This window comes from Elephantulus edwardii, unplaced genomic scaffold (genome assembly GCF_000299155.1).
Source record: "Elephantulus edwardii isolate Elephantulus edwardi_28Jun2011 unplaced genomic scaffold, EleEdw1.0 scaffold00082, whole genome shotgun sequence".
Lineage (NCBI taxonomy): Eukaryota > Metazoa > Chordata > Mammalia > Macroscelidea > Macroscelididae > Elephantulus > Elephantulus edwardii.
The window spans coordinates 1,030,443-1,037,840 of record NW_006399832.1 but is presented as its reverse complement, the minus strand read 5'-3'; the positions used below and the strand labels follow the sequence as shown (position 1 = coordinate 1,037,840).

General features: G+C 42.2%; 1 protein-coding gene across 1 annotated transcript in view; it reads left to right on the top strand.

Moving 5' to 3' along the window:
• The window catches only part of ZBED3 (zinc finger, BED-type containing 3), a 15,418-nt gene that overhangs the window by 318 nt on the left and 7,702 nt on the right, over nt 1–7,398 (top strand). The window lies entirely within an intron of this gene.

The following is a 7,398-nucleotide window of genomic DNA, read 5'->3' as shown; positions in this document are numbered from 1 at the left end:
GGGATGGGAGTGTCAGAGACAGTGCGATTGGCACAGGACAGAGCGGAGTTTAGGGCTGTTGTACATAGGGTCGCTATGAGTCGCAAGCAACTCGACGGCACATAACAACAACAACAACCACAAAGTAATCTGATTTTGCTGTGATGCTGAACCTTGTGCCACTTGGGAGTCATGGTGGACAGTGTTTGGTGGAGCTCCCAGTTTAAGGCAGGTTTGGAAGCAGGAGTGACATCCACTTCCTAAACTATATGCCTCTGAAAACTATGAACCTGGAGGAACTACAATAGTTATAGAAAAGTTTCAGACCTTTTGTTTGTAGGGTCACTATGAGTTGTGCTCAACTTGATGGCAATCAACAACAATAGCATTGTGATTTTAACAAAAGTTTACAGAAAACTTGGACTTCCATTCTTTCACTATTGCACAATTTCCTCCCTCCCCCCTACCTTATTCCACTTTGCTATGTGCTTCTTATTCTGGACTGATTTCATGCAAATAATGACTAATCATATATTCCTTTTAAACAGTTCTTTCCCTCATCTGTTTTAATGCAGTGTGCATTATTTATCCCCTCTTTTCTTTGTTTCCTCCCAACCGCCATGTCAGTCCTGTTCTATTAACAGTGGCACTCTGCAGTGTTTGCCCTTTTGTGACTGAGATGTTTTATTCAGCATAATGGCCTCCAGGGTCATCCTTTACTAACGGTTATAGTATTTAAGAGTGTAACGTATGATATTTAGTGCTCATTTGTGACCCACCTGGTAATTTGGGTGTGGGTCTAGTAAATTTCTTACAGCTCATAAAAAAGCTATTTATAGATTTTGTCCTTCTCTCTTTATTGCCTGGGAATAGTGAGCACCCGAGGATGTGTCTTGGTGTGTACCCAGCAATCTACATTTTCCAATTTGCTTCCAACTTCATCTCAACCTTCCTTCAGTGATAATTCCAGACTAATTTGTCCAACTGACTGGATCTCTTTATAAATAGATTACTACATAGTAGGAAACTAATACTTCCACAGAGATGAACCATTAACAGATGCATGAATCGTAGTTTCCTTGACACTTCAGTTGTCAAAGCTAATTATTTGTTTAAACTAATATATTCTGCTTTAATTAAAGTCACTAGTGGGTGACACAAATACAAATGTTCTTACTGTTGCCACACAAAGCTCTGTGAATTTCTCACCTTTGATCTAGGCTCAGCCAATTAATATTTCATTTAAAATGTTTCTGGTTTATTTCAAATAAACTAATGAGGGAGGATAGCTAAAACTGTAACCTATTTATTTATGTGTGAAGTCTTTGCCTGGCTCTTTGGTCTTTTTGGCTCTGCCTGTTGCTTTTCTTGAACCCTGTGCCTTCAGGATTGCAGTGCAGTTTCTTGCCTGTTGCTTTTCTTGTGTAAGTTGATGGTAGGTCCCCTTGTGTTGATGCCAGACTCACAGCAACCCTAAGTGATAAAATTAAACTGCCCCGTGGGGTTTTCTAGGCTGTAATCTTTTCGGGACCAGATTGCCACACCATTCTCTAACCAGCCTTTCATTTGGCAAACCTGCTGCTTAACTATTGTACCTCGAGGCCTCCTTTTTATGTGTATAAGCATACATTAAAATAATGAAGTAGGAGTGATTTTATAGGTGTGTCCTCGGTGTTCTAGCCCTCCCACACTGAACAGATTTTTAGTTTGGGAGCAGACTGCCTTACCTTTCCCCCAAGCAAGTGGCTAGTGGAGTCACACTGCCACCTCTGCACGTAACACACTACACCACAGTTATTAGAAAAGTAGAACTTCTTCAAGTATAGACTGAAATACAGGTTGTTGTATGTTGTCAAGTGGGAACCAACTCATAGCTGACCCTCCGAGTGGGTTTTCAGAGGCAGTAAATCGTACAGGAAGAGATTTCCAGTTCTTCCGCAGGGCGGCTGATAATCCAAACCTTGTGACTTTGGGACTGCAGCATAGCTTCTTACCACCTGGCCTCCAGAGCTCCCTTAAACACAGGTAATAAATGTAAATTTGTTATTGCTATCATCCATGAGATGACACCCGTTATCATCCCTTTTAGATACTGGATACAGGGATACAATGCCATCTCAGGAGAGTTCGGAGGTCTCATGTTCTTTCCCGTTCCGTAAAACATCTAAATAAAACACTTGGGGGGGGGGGGCGTCTTTCCTTCCTTGAAAATCAACTAAAAATTTCTACTATTAATGTAATTTTACGATTATAGTATTTTTATTTAGCTTCAGTTTTTTGTTTTGTTGGTTTGTTTTTTGGTGTGGTTTTGGTTTTTTTTTTTTTTTTTTTTTTTTTTTTTACTTTAAAGTATGACTTGAAGGCCAAGGTATACAACTAAAAGATCGAAGCATGTTCTGTCAGCATGAATAGTAATATGCTGTGATGGATAATGTGAATGTTGCACTCTCTGGAGACAGAGGGAGGTGGGAAGGGAGTGTCCCAGGGACATGAGCAGTATCAACACATAGGAATGTTTGTAGAGGAGCTGCCAAAGTCTCTTGGTATCAGGGAGCTTCACTTTTATGGAATACCCCCCCAGTGTGGTGGAATTCACCCAAATGTGTGAAAAATGGTGGATGGCAAAAATGATTATGTGCTCAGCTTCTAGGTTCAAATCTACCTAGAAATTCATTGCTGTAGAGTCGGAACTGACTTCTATCTGACCCTCCACTGTGTTTCTGAAGCTGTAAGTTGCCTGGGAAGAGATTGCCTTTCTTTTCCCCTGAGGAGCTGCGAATGAATTCAAACTTCCAGAGAGGCATAGCCTTGAAGGTTAGCTGCACAACTGTCTATTATAGGAGCCACCAGAGCTCCTTGAGTCTATCTTGAAGCACTGCGGAAGAAAGACCTGATGATCTACTTTGGAAAAACTAGACATTGAAAACAGTATGGAATGCCGTTCTAGTCTTGACACACATGGGACCACCATGGATTGGAATTAACTCAGGGTAACCTCATAGCCTTGGGTGTTGGTTTGATTTTTTAAAACTAGAATTTTTAGTGGAAATCTCTTTTTCACCCCTCAGAGTTAGTCAGGTTGTGACCTTTCTGGGAACAGGGACTGTGTGGGATGCCTCTTTGAATTCTCACAGAAGCACAGACCTGACCCTGAGTAAGTGCACAATGGACATTTGAACGAAGGTGTGGATGAAGTAAAATAGTTATGTTCATTGGCACATTTCAGGTGGTTGAGAAAATGCTTAACCAAAAACTAAGGGAGCTCTTCTCTTTCATTTTCTTCTCATTAGCTAACCATGCAGATAATGGATGGGTTTTTATTTGTATTTGGTAAGAAAGAAATACATATCACAGGGTCCCAGCTAATCAGAGCTCTCTGTCATCCTCTTTCTGAAGGATGAGCAAGCTATTCTGCATTGAGGTCAGTTTAGAAAGGGAAAATAAATTTGGGGAGGATGATGTTGACCTGTCATTGTTTGGAATTTTTTGGTTGGTTTGGTATGATGATGTCAAGGAGAAAAATATCACAGTGTTTTAGCCACTGAAGTAATCTGGGTCTGTTTGAGCAGTAAATACCGGTAGCTTCTTATTTGCTCATGTTTTAAAATTCTGTCGCACTAGGTAGTCCAGTGGTGAGATCATTCGCATTATCTGATTTCAGCCACCTGTTCTGAGGAAGATAATCTTATCACTTCCCTTTACAGATGGGGAGATTGAGCTAGGGCTGAGATATGCCCTGACACCTGCCCAGTTTAAACAGATGAATGAGATGAACTTTCTGTCTCCTCCTGCTAAGCTGGGCATGGGACCACTTAACCCTGAACAAGCACCCAGTGGGTTTTCCTAAGATCTTCGTGGTAGCTCACCATGAATGCAGACCTCCTAAACTAAACCCATTGCTGTTGAGTTGATTCTGTCTCATGTTATAGAATAGAATAGAATAGAATAGAATAGAATAGCACAAGAAGATAAGACTACAATCTGTATGGAAAGATTGCCTCATTGTTCTCTCAAGAAGCAGCTCCTGGGTTCAAACAGCTAACCTTGAGGTTAGCAGTCAAGCACTTTCACCTCTGCTCTGAAAATTTCCTGGTGAAACACTAATGGATTTCCTCCATTGCACTGTCTCTTCCAACCTCTCCAGCCTCTGTAGTTAAGGCTTGCGTAGCCTTCTTCTGCGCTCACATCAAAGGAACTACAGATTGCTCACGTTGTAGATCCTGATATGTACTTGTTCTAACTGACATGCGTGTGATCCACCACAAGATCACATAAATGCTTTCTTGATACTGTTTTTCTTTTCATATAAAATTTTTTTTTCTCTCTTTTTCCTCCTTTTACATTATCTATCACCCCTTCAAGCCTTGTGTTTCCTTCCTAACTTTCCTTAATTTTTTTTTTGTTGATTGCTGAGTTGAACACGACTCATAGCAGCCCTGTGAACAAAAGCCCTGAAGCCTTTCTATAACTATCATCATTTATCAAAGTTCATAGAGTTTCCAGAGGCATGTTGTTAAGGAATTGGATGCTACTCCTGCTTTCAAACCTGTCTTCACCTCGGAGTTCCACCAAACACTATCCACCATGGGTTATCTTTATGCTATTTGCCACCCCAGTGATACTAAGTTCAGCATCACAGCAAGCCCAGGTTACCTCAGTACAGCATATTGACAAAAGAGTGCTGTACCACTTAGAAAACTGTTCCTCCAAAATATAATAACAACCAACTTTAATTACAGAGGCCCTCCCTGAGGCCTTGTTGACTCTAAACAAGAGGTTTTAAATAAAAAACAACCAATATAGTATGTTGTTGTTATGTGCCATTGAGTTGCTTGCGACCTAGATCTATAGATCTCCTATAGATTTGTGTATCAATAAATACTAATAAGATCATATTATACACACTTCCTACATCTTTTCTTTGTCATCAGTCCTCACAGAAATGCCTTTACATCATCCGGCAGAACTCCCGTCCATCCTTTTTAATGGCTGTGTAATATTCCCTAGCAGGGATGTGCATGATTACTCAGCTATTCGCCTACTGATATTTACTTACTTCTAGTTTCTAATAATAGTTCTTAATAATGGTCTACTATTTAGTGGGTCATTATCCTACCACATAGGACTTTGCATATTGATATTTTCATTTCTACAAATAGATTCTGGGAGTGGCCTCTTTGATTGCATGTAAATTTGGTTAATTGAAATTACCTGGTTTCCTTCCTCACTGACAATTCGTGCATATCCCTGTTTCTCTGCACCCCTCCAGCGCTGGCTCTTTGCTGTTGTTGGTAGCATAGGTGTCAGGATCCCTCATTGTTAGTTTAATGACATTCCCCTGAACGTAAGTGATGCTACACATACATTTCCTGGCTATTTGGCTTTGTTGTTAGGTCCTTGCCATACCCTGTTTCTTGCTTGGTTTCCTATTTTGCTTTTTCTTATCAGTTTGTTCAGCGCTCTTTGTGTGTTACAGTTGTGATTGAAGACTTTAAAGGAGTTTCTCTTCCAAGCCACAGTAGTGGACTTGAAGGCTTCTTTCTCAGCCTTCTGTCCAGCACCAAAACTCACTGCCAGGGCATTGATTCTAACTAATGGCAACCGCCTGTCAGGTTTTCAAGGCTGTGAAGCCTAACGGTGGGAGACTGCCTATCTTTCGCCTAAGGAATGGCTGGTAGATTTCAGCTGCCTGAGACACACTACTGCCTTTCAGTTAACAGACGGTGCCCCCAGAGCTCCTCCTGATGAATGCATACTGTAAGGAAAGGTTGGAAGGAGCTTGGCTGACATAAGAGGAATGGAGGGGGGTTGTCAAGACAGTTGTCACTCTTTAGCTTCTGGGTCTTCTCAGAAGGTTGTGTTGAGCTGGATTGCACTGTGCGGAGGACTGAGAAGGTGAGGCAGTTCTGTTCTGTGCTGCCATCCACTGGTTAAGACCTCCGAGAGTGAAGAGCCGCCAGGCCAGAGGATGTCCCTCTGCTGCCCTCAGAGGGGCAGCGCTGTGCTGGCCGACATGGGGGGTGCTGCGTCTGCATGGCTAGGGGGTTTTCCCACTAATTCTCTGGGAGTTCCGATGCTAGTCTCTTGGTGAAATGTATTTGCAATGAATAAGTCATTGATTGTGCAAAATTCAGTTATTCTCTCTCCAGCTCCATTTCTGTCACCGAGTCCATGTTTTCCAACTACTGAATCATCTTCTCTGTTCCCAACTTTTGCATTCCAGTCACCCATTATTATCAATGCATCTTGATTGCATGTTCGATCAATCTCTGACTGTAAAAGTTGGTAGAAATTTTCTATTTCCTCTTCTTTGGCTCTGGTTGTTGGTGCATATATCTGAATGATAGTGGTATTCACTGGACTTCCATATGCGTATGGATACTATCCTGTCACTCACAATATTGTACTTCAAGATGGATCTAGAAATGACTTTCTTAACTATGAAAGCACCTCCATTTTTCCTCAACTTTTCATCTCCAGAGTAATATATGATACGATCATCTGACTCAAAATGAAATGCCCATGCCAGTGCATCTCATCTCACCAATGTCTAGTATTTCAATATTTATGCGTTCCATTTCTTCCTTAACAATATCTAATTTTCCTACATTCATGGTTCTCACATTCCATGTTCCAATCACTAGTGTCTGGTTACTATTGTTCCTCTTCCTTTGTATTTCCGTACTTGAAAGCTCCACCTCAGCTGCCCTTTCTGTTATTCTACGTGTGTTCTGTTGTACATAAGGTTTTCAGAGGCCTGCTATTTCAGAAGTGGATGGCCAATCCTTCTTCCTAGTCTGTCTTAATCTGAATATTTAGATTTAGAGACGTATCCAACAGACAAGCATTTTACAGAAAAAGTGAAAGTTATATCCTTTATTGTGGGGTTAACCACTAGTATCAGTGTTGTCCCTGCCTTTGTCACACGTGACACGTGTCTTTACCCACTTATTTCCCTGTTCCACCATCCACCAGGATACCCATCCACTTCTACCCACTCCCTTCAACATCTCCCAAATTCAAACCTCGAGTTGCTATAATCAAGGATGTTTTAGGCAGAATATTAAATGATACAGAAGTATTAAAAGAATATGGAAAGGGGGGGAGGGGGCGGGCTCCCAATCCGGTTCTCCCACCGCCCCCGCCGCGGGTCCCAGCAGCACGGCGGTGGGCAGAGGCAGTGCCAGAGCAACCCAGCTTCGCGAAGGCTCTGTGCGCGTCGCGGCCCACAGGCACCCGGCACGAGCCCTCCCTGCCGCCACTATGCCCAAGAGGAAGGTCAGCTCGGCCGAGGGTGCGGTGAAGGAGGAGCCCAAGAGGAGATCAGCGAGGCTGTCAGCTAAGCCGCCTGCAAAAGTGGAAACGAAGCCCAAAAAGGCAGCAGGAAAGAAGTCTTCTGACAAAAAAGTGCAAACAAAA